This window comes from Peromyscus maniculatus, chromosome X, assembly GCF_049852395.1.
Source record: "Peromyscus maniculatus bairdii isolate BWxNUB_F1_BW_parent chromosome X, HU_Pman_BW_mat_3.1, whole genome shotgun sequence".
Taxonomy (NCBI): domain Eukaryota; kingdom Metazoa; phylum Chordata; class Mammalia; order Rodentia; family Cricetidae; genus Peromyscus; species Peromyscus maniculatus.
In genome coordinates, this window is record NC_134875.1 from 24,334,446 (window position 1) to 24,348,287 (window position 13,842).

Consider the following 13,842-nt stretch of genomic DNA (forward strand, 5'->3'; position numbering starts at 1 on the left):
TAAGTTTCCTGTGTCCCTCATGTGTACAATATTGATTTCTATGATCTGTTTGCCACCTGAAACTAAGTTGATATCCATGATCTATACTGACACAGGCAACCATGTTGATGTGAGTGATTCTCGCTGCCTCTCTTAACCTTGCTGATGTCCATGATTCGACCTGTCATCTGAAACTTTGTTGATGTCACTGATCTTTGCTGTTGCTGTCAACCATGTTGATGCTACTGAAACTTGCTTCCACTTGTAACCATACTGCTGTCTCTAGTCTGTTATCATCTGTGACAATTCTGAAGTCAATTGTATATACTACCACCTGAGACCTACTTCAGGTAAGTGTCCTGTGTTGGAACTGTATATAATGTTGATTTCTGTGATTTGTCTGCCACCTGAAACTAAGTTGATGTTTACGATCTGCCACAGGAAACCAACCATGTTGATGTCACTGATCTTTGTTCCCTGTTTTGACCAAGTGGATGTCCATTATCTGACTTAACATCTGAAATTATGTTGATATCACTCATTCATGCTGCTGCTTATAACCATGTTTATGGCCATAGTCTTTGTTGGAATCTTAGACCTTGTGAATGTCCATTGTCCATGTTGCCACCTGAGTCCATGATGATGACCATGATGACTTTAGTCTTTGCTGCTGTCAGTCATAATGTCGATGCCTCTGATTGGTGCTGCTACTGGGGACTAGGTCAATATGAATGATCTGAGCTGCCAACAGAATCTATTTTGATATCATTAAGCCATCCTTGGGCTGGAGACCATGTTGAAATCTTTGTCCTTGATGCCACCAAATACTATGTTTATGTTCATGCTCTGGGTTGCATGCTGAAGTCCAGTTGGATATCCATGACCAAGCTGCTGATGGAGACTGTGTCGATGTCTGTGGTCAGTACTGCCACAAGAAGACATCCTGATAGTGATCTGTGATGCCTCCCTCAAACATGTTATGTTAGTGATCTGTTTTGATGTCCTGGACCAGATGGATGGCAGTTATCCAAGCTGTCACCAGAAATCTTGTGGACCATGATCCATGCTGCTCCTGGAAACCCTGTGGAAGTCTATAATTCATTCTGCTGCTGGAAACCATGTGGAAGGCCTTGATCTGTACTGCCACTGCCTTCTCTGTGCAAGGGAATTCTTTTGCAGTAGTATCAATGACTGTAGAATCATAACTGAAATTCAGACAGACATTGAAGGCTTCTGTGCCACCATCCCTCCAAAAAAGAAAATCTAGACAGGATCTTATTGGAGAGTTTTTGAAAGTTGTACTAAAAATACTTAACTGTAGCTCTTCACAGTTGATGGCTTCAGGTAGGGGTTGGGAAAGAACTCCTTTTTAAAGGGCTGGCTACTGCAAGTTTGCCCATGCTCCAATGAGTATAAGGAGAACACCAATTGGACTTGTTATATTGTATTTTTTCAATTCTGGGGGAGGATGCCACAAGGGTGAGAGTGTGGACCTGGGAGGAATGGGAATCAAGTGTGATTGAGGTTTGTTGTATCACATTCTCAAATGATTAATAAAATATTAGGTTGGGAAAATAAAAAAGTGTGAAATAGTATGTATTTTAAATTTGGCCTACAACTGATTGCTTATTTTAACTATATGACTTGAACCACATCCTAACTATCTTTGCCATTGTTCTCGTGATGTAAAGACACACCATGATCAAAGCGACTATTAGAAGAGAAAGCATTTAATCTGGGGCTTGTTTTCAGTGTCAGAGGTTTAGGCCATTATCATCATGGCGGGAAACACGGTGGTATGCCAGCAGACTCTTGAGCAGAAGTTGAAAACTACATCCTGATCCATAGGCAGAGAGAGCAAAGACTTTGGACTTGGCATGGGCTTTTGAACCCTCACTGCCCACTCCCAGTGACACATTTCCTCCTACAAGGCCCCACTTCCTAATTCAAGCATTCAAGTATATGAGCCTATGGACGCCATTCTTATACAAACCACCACATTATCTGAGAGTACTTTTTAAAATTTGTTTTATTCTTTCAAGAGCTTATACATTTAGACAATATATTTTTATTTTATCCATTGACCATTTCTTCCCTTCAGCTCCCTGTAGTGGTCCCAGTCTGTCATCTTCTCAACTACATGCATTCTTTTTTTTATTTTTTGAGAGGAAAGGGTTTATTACAAGGGTTATTTCTTATAGTCTGTCATCTAGGGAAGTCAGGGCAGACACTCAAGGCAATAACTTAGAGACAGAAGTCAATGCAGAGGCCATGGAGAAATGCTAGTTACTGCTTGATGACATGGCTTGCTCAGCCTGCTTTCTTTCTTTTTTTCTCCCAACTTTAACATCAAAACATCTTTAAACCCAAAACAACAGTTATCATTTTGCTGGCTTGGCCCAATATCGAGTTGGGTACATCCTGTCTTTACAAAACTAAAAGGTAATTGACATAGGCACACATTTTCAAGAACAACAATATCATTCAAAACATATTTACAGAAATAGGGGTGATCTGCTTCCGATCCTGTCAGCTCTGAATCAGAACAGCTCCCAGGCTCTTTCAGACAGCTGGCTTCCCCAGACAAGAAACCTGAGAAGCATCAGCTCCCAAAGAATTTTAGGGGAAAATATTGGAGAAAAATTGGATTTCCACGAATGATCACATCTGTTCCATGCAAGATTGACAAAATGACACTAAATCCACCAAGAGAATCATCAATATCACGAGAGAGAAGAGAGAATGCATGCCGCGTGGTCCCAGCAGTATCCTGAAGTCCACTGGTCCTTGCCGAGTAAGACTGTCCCTGTGGGCTTTTACCTCATCTGGACCTGTTGGACAAGCACTCATATACTGGTCCAAAACTAGACCGCAGGGCTCCCAACAGAGAATCATTGGTCTGAGGGTATATAATCAACCCAATATGGCAGGAATTTAACAAAGTTGGTCATATTGCCCTCACAGTCAAGAAGCAAGGGTAGATGAATGCTAACACCCAGCTGCTTTCTCCTTTTTCCCTTTTTATTTATCCTTGGACCTTAGGCCATAGGATGGTGCCACACAATTTCAGAGCTGGTCTCAGTTAAACTTCTCTGGAAATGTCCTTACAGATATGCCCCAAACTGTATCTCATAGGTGATTCCAAACTTGGTTAACTTGACAATGAAAATGAACCCTCAGAGCCCCTATTATCCAACATGACAGATTTCTACTGCCACTTGTATGTTCAAGAGATACTTTTGAGTCCTATTACATTTGCCCTCATCGTTACTCCTTCCACATTAAAAGCCTTTCTTCTGAGTTCAGTGCCACCCTTTTTTTCTCCTACTGTCTTCTGGCCACATATGGGTTTCTTTCTTTTTTTTTTTTTGAAAAAGAAAATATAACTTAAGATATTTGAAAAAACAAGATGAATACAGGTTCAAAAATAATTAAGATACATTTTCCTAAGGCTACCTAGAATTAGGCTTTAAAGAATTCTACCATTTCAAGTTTACCACTAGTTACTAGATACCAATTTACAAACAAGATATTCACTTTTTTGTTCCTTTATCAAGAGAAAAATCTACCTTCAGACAATGAGGGTGGTGATGGGGAGGGACTAAAAAACAAGATTCAAACAATCCCATGTAAATATCACATTTTTCAAATGGAAGAACTCCAAAGTGCACTAGAAGTTCCAATCACTAAGACACTTTCCATTGAAATGATTTAAGTACAAATACATGGCACCAAGGTTTAGGCCTAATATAGGCCTGACAACCAAGTCCTTGTTTTCTGGAAGAAAGGCCTCAAAAGTCCCACTCAATTCCACATAACAATGCTTCAAAGATCAATTAGGTTTTCATTTCCTTAATATTTTTGTTTTTGACTTCTAATCTTAAAGACTAGATTAAAACTTAGCTCAATTCCCAGAAGGCATTGCTTCCCTTTGCTCTATGAAAGAGTCCACCAAGACCTCTTCCTCAAAACCATCTAGCCCCCAGCCTTCAGCCTGTGCTTGTGATGCATCTTTCTCAACATCCTGAAAAGGTAAAGTAGGTAAAATATGCTCATAAACATTAAAGCTAATTATTAGAAAGAGGTAACTAGCTTTATAATTTAAGTTTTAAAACATAAATACTTGCAGCTTGATCTGCACTGACAATGATTGTCGGAGCCTAGAATTCAACATTTACAAATTCTCATTCACACACACAAAACACGCTATTATCACACAACTTGTGTCTTGAGAGAATCTTTTGCTTTTTAAATCTTTGGCCTCCCAGTCAATCCCAAGTTCAACCAACTTTAACTAAAACTTCTCTCAGAGTTTCAGCAAGCTTTTCACCCACACATTAATGATTGTCCTATCTTTCATCAACTGTCAAAATCTGAAGCCTTTTGGTGCTTTACTGGCTTAAGATGTTGCACATGGTTTAGAGGTCTCTTTTTTTTTATTAATAACCCTCTGAGTTCATTTAGTGTTGCCCATGTGCCCATGTGTCTGAGTCCACCTACTGGAGCATGGACAACCTAACAGAGGCCATCTCTCCAAAAGGAGTGACTTTCCCTTTCTCAGAAGCCATCAGTTGCTCATAGCCCCTCCAATGGTGTGCCATTAGACACATCCTTCTCAATTCATGTTAGAACTTTGAAGAGTTTGATCTTGAGTAGGTAGACAAAGGTACTGTTAATTGGATTATGCAGCAGTTATGTTATTTACAGAAATCTGCATTTCAAATCTCTGACTCGGTTGTCTATTCAATTCTTTTTGCATGCTTTTCTGTGATATCCTCATGACTTTTGTTGAGTGAAGGGCAATATAGCAGATTCTTCCATGGTTGAGCTCTCAGTTTCTTTTACTCTGTATTTTGACCAGCTATGAGTCTTTGACTTAATGGCAATACTGTGAAAAAAAAGTGTCTCAAGAGATATTGAGACCATTATTAGAAAAAGTACAGAGACAACTAGTCAAACTAGTGGACAAACATGAACTGTGCACCAATAGCTGAAGAGCCCTTGTGGTACTGGACTAGGCCTGCTGGATAAGTGAGACAGTTGATGAGCTTGAACTATTTAGGAGGCCCCCAGGCAGTAGGACCAGGACCTGTCCTTAGTGACTGAGCTGGCTTTTTGGAACCTAGGGCCTATGCTGAGACACTTTGCTCAGCCTTGGTGCAGGGAGGAGGGGCATGGACCTGCCTCAACTGAATCTGCCAGGCTGGGCTAAGTCCCCAGGGGAGACCTTGCCTTGGAGGAAGTGGGAATGGGGGGTTGTTTGGGTGGGAAACTGGGAGGTGGGAGGAGGGAGGACAGGGCAATCTGTGGTTGATATGTAAGATGAATAGAAAAATCTCTTAACAATTAAAACAAGAAAAAGAAAAAGAAACATCTCTTACCAAAGTTGAGAGTGAACCAAATCTAAGGGTATAAACACAAATATTCAGAAGACAGATTGTAGCATGGCCATTAAATATAACAATAGCAGTGTGTTCACACCTAGGGGCTGTGATTTCCCTAGTTATAGGCCTTGTAAGTATGAAAGACCTCCTGTACAGTAGGCCTCATACTGAAGTAGAAGGTTCTTGGTTACCTTGTAACTGTCATGTCTCTGTTAATACCAGTGGGCAAATTTCCCAAGCAGGCCAATATTGTAGCATGCAGGACCTAGCAGTGAGGGACACAATTTGTCTCTTGCTCTTTGCTGCTTCCATTGCACCTTCTGGAAATTTGTCAGCTAGCTAGAAAAACGTTGAGTGATGTGTAGCTAGAGTTTTCCTGCCTTGCCCACAGGCAAGACAAATCTTTGTCACCTGCCAATGCCACAGCCGCTCATACACAACCAAGTAAACACAGAGACTTATATTTCTTACAAACTGTATGGCCATGGCAGGCTTCTTGCTAACTGTTCTTATATCTTAAATTAATCCATTTCCACAAATCTCTACATTTCCACGCGGCTTGTGGCTTACTAGTACTTTACATCTTCCTTGTTCTGGTGGTGGCTCCAGGCAGTCTCCTTCTGCCTTCCTGTTCTTTTATTTCTCCTCTCTGTTAGTCCCGCCTATACTTCCTCCCTAGCCACGGGCCAATCAGTATTTTATTTATTGACCAATCAGAGCAACTTGACATACAGACCATTCCCCAGCACAGCCAAGTGCAGACCATCTCAGACACCTGCACTCAGGCCCCTGGTCCTAATCATCCTCTATGCGAACCTGCTGGGTAAAGCCACAAGGAACCCAAGAACGGGCTCCCACAGGACATACAGAACATCCCACAGCAGTGATGTCTTCAAAAAAGTTTTACCATCTAGTTATATTTCAAAAATAAGAGCGGTGGCAGTTGCCTGCATTGTTTCAGGTAATTCTCTGACCAAAACTTGTAGGGAGGTAACTATGCTGGGCACACATTTTCATTTACTGACTAATACCTTTTGAAAACATCATTGTTCACATGTGGAGAAACCGCCTCTCCAAACTCTTTTCAATATACATTATATTTCTAATTAGCTTACAAACTCGTGTATTTCCACAAGGCTTCTGCAAATATCCATACATAAATTTCAACATCCCATCCCCATCCTCACTTAAACTTTTAACCATATTATCCCAACCACCTATTTCTCATTACCTGTGTTCTACAATCCACTCTAATTATACAGTATATTACACAGGTGGCTATTTTATAGGTTTCTGTATAGTATTAGATACACCCTTCATTTTGATTAGGCATTCCACCACTCCTTCATTTTCCCACCCCTCTCCTTTCAATGTTTTATTTATTTCCTCCTCCAGTATTTCCCATTTTCCTTATGTTTTAATATCTCCCCTCCATTTATGTGTATCTACCCAAAGGGCTTCTTTCTTATATACCTGGGTTCCATGTAAAGTCCAGGTTAATCTTACACACACAGGATTCAAAGATAACATCCACATCTAAGAGAGAACATAGCATTTGTCTTCCTGATCTGCTTGTATTACTCAGGATAAGTTTTATCAATTTTATACATTTAACAGTAAATCTCATGATTATAATTTCCTATAGGTTAGTAATATTTTATTGTGTCTGTGTGGCACAATCCCCCTTAACCATTCTTCAGCTGATGGGCATCTAGATCGATTCAGTTTCCTATTGTGAATGGATCCGCAGTGAAGTTGGATGCACAAGTGCCTCTGGTGGGGTACGAATCTCTTCTATATGTATTCAAGAGTTCTGAACATAGTTCATATGGCAGTTCTGTTTTTATATTTTTGAGAAACCTCCACATTGATTTCCACAGCAGCTACACCAGGTTGCACTCCCACAAAACTTAAATATTCCCCTTTCATTAAATCCACACCATGATCTATCTATCTATCTAACTATCTATCTATCTATCTATCTATCTGTCTGTCTGTCTGTCTGTCTATCTATCTATCTATCTATCTATCTATCTATCTATCTATCTATCTATCTATCTATCCGTCTGTCCGTCCATCCGTCCATCCATCCATCCATCCATCCATCATCTATCTATCTATCTATCTATCTATCTATCTATCTATCTATCTATCTATCTATCTATCTATCTATTTATATAAATTCTAAGTGAGGTAAGATGAAATCTCAAAATTTTTATGCATCTTAAATAATATAATTTTATATTTATATTAGTTTACTTTAAATAATATATAATTACATCATTTCACCCTTCCTTATCTTCAATACCCCACATCCTCTCTAATTGATGGTATATTTTTCTTTATTATTGTTACATATAAATGTGCATGTATTTATAATTATAACCTGATGAGTCCATTTTTTTAAATCTCATGTCTGACCACTTTGTATTGAGTAACCAATTAGGGGGTCTCATTTCTTGAGATATAAATCTTCCTTCTCTCAGCAGTCATTAGTTGCCTATAGTTCTTTTCTAGGGGGGGAACCCTGTTCTATTTCCCCCTTACCATCATGTCCAGGTTTTATTTAGGCAGCAATAATGTTGCAATATCATGGGTATATCTTCCTTTTCATTTTTAGGAGACACAATTCCATAGTAGAATTTCTTGTCCTCTGGCTCTTAAAATACTTCTGTTTCTTCTGTGATGTTTCCTGAATCCAATGTCAGGAGTTGTGTTATGTTGTAGATGTATTCTTTGGGCTTTGGCTCCTGACATTTTGTTTATCTCTCCAGCATTACTTGTTCTTGTCCCGGCCTCTGTTTCATTCATTTGCTACACAGAGAATTTTCTCTGATGAGGGCTGAGAGCTACATTTATCTATGGGTATAATGGTCGGATTTAGAATGCAATTTGGAATTATATACCACCCCTGGTAAAGTGGTGTTAGTACTTAATCTAAGATACATGATCTCACTACCTCTGTGTATTTGGCTAGATTTCTAGTACTAGTAAACACTTTCAGTATTCTCCCCCTGCAACCTACCCTCAACCTGATCTCTTATGTTCCAATCACCACCCACCTTCAGTGCACCCATGAAATCTCTTCTATTTCTCCTTACCAGGGATATCCATGTGTCATCTCTTGGGCAATCCTTGTTACCTTGCCTCTCTGGGTCTATGGATGTTAGCATGGTTGTCCTTAGTTACAACTAATATCCACTTGTGAGGGAGTACATACCATGTTTGTCTTTATGGGTCTGGGTTACCTCACTCAGGATTTTTTTTCTAGTTCCATTCTTTTGCTGAAAATTTCATGATGTTGTTGTATTTAACAGCTGAGTAATACTTCATTCTGCAGGTGTATCATATTTTCTTTAGCCATTTTTTGGTTGAGAGCCATTAGGTTGTTTCCATGTTCTGACTACTATAAACAGATGCTATGAACTGAGCAATTATATTTGAGCAACTGTCCTTATGGTATGATTGGGTATCCTTTGGGTATATGCCCAAGAGTGGTATAGCTGGGTCTTGAGGTAGTTTGATTCCCAATTTTCTGAGAAACTGTCATGTTGATTGCCAAAGTGGCTGTACAAGATTGCATTCCCACCAGCAATGGAAGTGTGTTCCCCTTGCTCTACTTCATCTCCAACATAAGCTGTCATTTATATTTTTGATATTAGCCATTCAGACAGGTATAAGATGGAATCTCAGAGTCATTGACTTTCATTTCCCTGATGGCTAAGGATGTTGAACATTTCAGTGTTTCTCTGCAATTTGAGATTCTTCTTTTGTGAATTCTGTTTAGGTCTGTACTTCAATTTTCATTTGGTTTATTTGATTTTATAATGTCTAGTTTTCTGGAGTTCTTTATATATTTTAGAGATCAGGCCTCTGTCAGATGTAAGGTTCGTAAAGTTTTTTTCCCATTCTGTAGGCTGCCATTTTGTCCTACTGACAGTGTTTTTTGCCTAGAAAAATGTTTCAGCTTCATGAGGTCCCATTGATTAATTCTTCATCTCAGTGTCTGTGCTACTGGTTTTCTTTCTATTCAGGAAGTTTTCTCCTCTGCTAGTTCATTCAAAGCTATTTCCCACTTTCTTTTTTTTTATCAAGGTTAGTGTATCTGGATTACTTTTGAGGTCTTTGATCCACTTAGACTTGAGTTTTGTGCATGGTGACAGATATGGATCTGTCTGCATTCTTCTACCTGCTGACCTACAGTTGTGCCAGCACCATTTTTTGAAGATACTTTCTCTGTTTGATCGTAAAATTTTGGTTTTATTGTTAAAAAAAAAGGAGGTATACATAAGTGTGTGGATTTATGTCTGCATTGTCATTTCAATTCTTTTGACCCACCTGGCCGTTTTTATGCTACTACCATGCTGTTTTTAGTACTATAGCTCTGTAGTAGAGCTTGAGGTCAGGGATGGGGATACCTCTGGAAGTTCTTTTGCTGTCCAGCATTGTTTTAGATGTCCTTGAATTTTTGTTTTTCCAGGTGAAGTTAAGTATTATTCTTTCAAGTTCTGTAAAGAATTTTGTTGTCATTTTGGTGGGAATTGAGTTTAATCTATAGATTGCTTTTGGTAAGATGATCATTTTAACTTTGTTAATGTTACAGAACCATGAGCCCAGGAGATCTTTCCATCTTCTGATACCTTCTCCAATTTCCATCTTCAAAGATTTGAAGTTCTTGTCATATAGATCTTTAACTTTCTTGGTTAGAGTTAGCATAATATATTTATATTGTTTGTGGCTGTTGGAAAGTGTGTTGTTTCTCTGATTTCTTTCTAAGGCTTTTTATCATTTGTATATAAGATGGTTACTGATGTTTTTTAGTTATCTTGTATGAAATGATGTGTTTATCAGTGTAAACATTACCTAGTAGAATTTTTATGGTTGCTTATGTATAGTATCTTGCCGGCCTATTGTTCTCTTGCCATGGGAAACTTCTCTTCTGCCATCAGGGATCCCCAACTCAGAGCTCTTAAAGGCTTTGCTTCTGACCAGTGATATAAGAGTTAAAACCTCTCATTTAGAAAATGTTTTGAATGAGGCTTCTGTTATCACACCCTGGATATCACCTGAAAACTTTTGGGACCAATCATTATGGATACAGGTCCTCTTTTTACCTAGGAAATGGGAAATGCAGGAAGGGAAAAAAACCCAGGTTGCCTTTGTCCCAATTCTTTTAGGAATCATAGCATGTATAAAATCAGGCACTACAGAGGAGCCAAATTTGATATTGGGAGCTGCAGGAGGCCCCTGCTGGCATTTCCCTATGACAAACAGTTACCTGTCTCTTGTTGATCTGAATTAATTAGTCCAATGATATCCTTTGCCACACATTCTGCATATTTCAGAAAACTGGAGATTTCTGTTTGGATTGTCTCTAGAAAAAACATTGTTCTATAGTCAGAAGTTTTTCTGTGTACCACCTGGCCCACGGTCAGGACAAATCTCTCACCCACAGTCCCACAGCCTTTTATAAAATAATCACATAGAGGCTTAATATTATTTATAACTGCTTGGCCATTTGCTCAGTCTTATTACTGACGAGTTATTACACTTAAATTAACCCATAATTCTTATCCATGTTTACGTGTGTGGCTTGGTACCTTTTTTTCAGTTCTGCCTTCACATCTTGCTTCCTCTGTGTCTGGATGGTGGCTTTTGACTCAAACTTCCTCTTCCCAGAATTCTCCTTGTCTGCTTATCCTGCCTAAACTTCCTGCCTGGCTACTGGCCAATCAGCATTTTATTTATCATCAAAGCAGAGCAACACATTCACAGCATACAAACAACATCACCCATCACTGTTCCTAGGAACATATTGCCTACAATCCCTTTTCAAATGACCTTGTTTACCACAATGAAAACATCTGACGTTTAAGTTTTCCTAAAATTTCTAAAAAATTCTTCTATCAAAGCAGCATCAGAAGTGTAACAGCCAATATCAGATTTCAGATCCATTCATCTTTGAGTGTTGATCTTGCCTTTCAAGGCCTACTTACTTACCCTTTTGCATTCTGAAATACCATTTTGAAAATCCAGAGATTCAATTGATATTTGTCTGACTTCTGTATCTAATAACATTCTATTTAAGCTGAAGTCAATCTTTGTAAAGAATCAGTGAAGTCTTCTTTTGCACCTTGTATAATTTTAGTAAATGACTCAGTCATTTCCTGATTCTTCAACACTGTCCTATGCATTCAAAGATGCTATAGGGCATAGAAGCAAGGTGTGCTCATCAAATGTAGACTGCCTTTGCAAATCAGCATACTAGCCCTCACAGAGAAGATGGTCTTGGGAAATTTCAATACCTTTAGACCTATTTCCTTGTCCTATGATGCTAGCTTCCTATCTCCACCTTGTTTTCCATTGTAACTGAGGACCAGCTTCCAATATTTCTTAGCTAATGCTTCTCAGTCTTGTGGAATAATTCTTTTCCAAGTGCCCATGAGTTTACCAACTGCTTCACCAGTGCATACCTTATGAAACAAAAGCTTCCTAAAATTTCTTCAAATCTAAGATTTTTACAGTATCCCAATTCACTTCTTGTAGACAAATTTCTATGTGGTCTTATTAAATAAAAAACATGGAGTCAAATATATGGGTGAACGCCTTAGAGATCAGAGAAATAGGAATAGCCACCAGCCAACCTTACTTTATCAGCTCTGTAGCTTCTAAATATGAGCTAATTCTTGTCTCACTCACACCTTTATTGCCCTGCTGTTCTGCCCTCTCATTGGCTATCTTAGCCCAGCTACCTCACTTCCTTGTCACTGACTGTCTGTACAGACCTCCAGGTCTCTATGGTTGGTACTGGGATTAAATGTGAGTGTCACCACACTTGACTCTGTTCCCTAGTATGGCCTTGAACACACAGAGACCTTGTCTGCTAAGTGATTGGATTAAGGGTGTGGGCTACCACTGATTGACTTCTATGTTTACTTAAGATGGCTTGCAATTTCCTCTGATCCCATAGGCACAATTTATTAAAGCACAAATAAAGTATCACCACAACTTCTGCATAACCTTGGGAGTGCCTATCTTTGGTGATCATTCTTCTATGATAACTGCATAAATTGAAGTTGGGCTTCTAATAATCCTGGGCCACTCCTCTTAGGTTTCATAATGCAATGGTGCAGAAGGTTCTTCTCTAAATTCTTTAGTCTGTATCTGAGTATTTTCTTATTTTCATTAGGTGGTCATTCTAATGCTTGTATCTTTTCAATCCTAAGTCCTTCTAAGGTTTGGATCTTATCACTCAAAGATTTTCTTATCAGTAGTATATCTTTCTAAAGCTTGTATCTTATAAATAGCAAGACCTATCAGTCAAATTATCATATTTGGCAAAGTTATCAAACCACTTCTTTAAGGATAAAATATGAATTACGAGATTGATAATAATTATGATTAATATTATGTCAATCCTAAGTAAGTTGTTTATCCCCTCATTTATTTTTTCCATTTGCAAGCCATCCAAAGTATCCGTAAACAGGGCACTAACTACCATCATTGTGACATTTCTAATTCTTAACATGGGATATATTTTGCTCCTTTAAAATCTATTTTTTAAACCTAATTCCCTGTTTAAAAATTCTCAAGTATCTTTCCAGATCTGATGATGCTGACCGCATAGGAAGAGATGTGTGGGAGTAAGCAGCTACAGTGACGATGTTCAACTGTGCCTGCATGGAGGGCAGGTATGACAGGGGCCACTGTGGCTGCTCAGGGATAAAGCAGGGAGTAGGGTGAGTTTTCTGAGGAGCTAACATATGGAAACTGGTAGGGGAAATTTGTTTGGCTTGGCTTGGGATTGGATCACCCTTTCTGTCACTAGCTGTGGCTAACTGTTGCTGCTCAGCATGGCTGGTAGAGGACACTGGCAGTCATGGCTGGGCCCCCTCAGCAGCTCGTGGCAGTGGCGGCAGCAGCAGCAGCAAGAGACTGAGTGCTGTGCAGGTTTCAAGACAGCTGGGCTCCCCTGGGTTGGTGTTTCCGGGATGAGGACTGGGGTTGCCCACATAGAGGGAAGTGAGGGCATGGGCCAGCAGCAGGGCAGCTTGCCTGAGAAGAGTTTGGGGGCTGAGGGCAGGCAGCAGCTGAAGGCTGCTGTAGAAAGACTGCAACAGAAAAAAACCCAGAATCAGAAAAACAGGTGTGCAGGTCTGTGGGGAGGGAGACAAAGGTGGCCACTGCAGCAGCAGCAGTGTGCCAGGCTCAGGATCTTGGTGTGGTTTAATAATGGCACACTTTAGATGCCAGATTTAACGAATATCTAAGTTGTTCCAGTATAATAAAAACTCAGGAGACAGAAATTGAGATAAAGAACTGATAAATCCAAGGACAGTGGAGAGTTGATTGACTGACCCTCTCTTCACATTTTTTCCCCAACCACCAACCCCTGAAATCCTCTCTTCTCTCTTCCTGTGCTCTCTAGCCTACCTCCTCAGTCCTCCAAGAACTCTATTGCTAATCTCAGTTAGCCAAT

At 39.5% G+C, this 13,842-nt stretch overlaps 1 long non-coding RNA gene across 1 annotated transcript in view; it reads left to right on the plus strand.

Moving 5' to 3' along the window:
* The window catches only part of LOC121826465 (uncharacterized), a 59,728-nt gene extending 58,167 nt beyond the window's left edge, over positions 1-1,561 (plus strand). The window contains exon 4 of the long non-coding RNA XR_013048203.1: positions 421-1,561. This is a non-coding gene — a long non-coding RNA (uncharacterized LOC121826465). The remainder of the gene's footprint in view (positions 1-420) is intronic.
* The last annotated feature ends 12,281 nt before the right edge of the window (positions 1,562-13,842 follow it).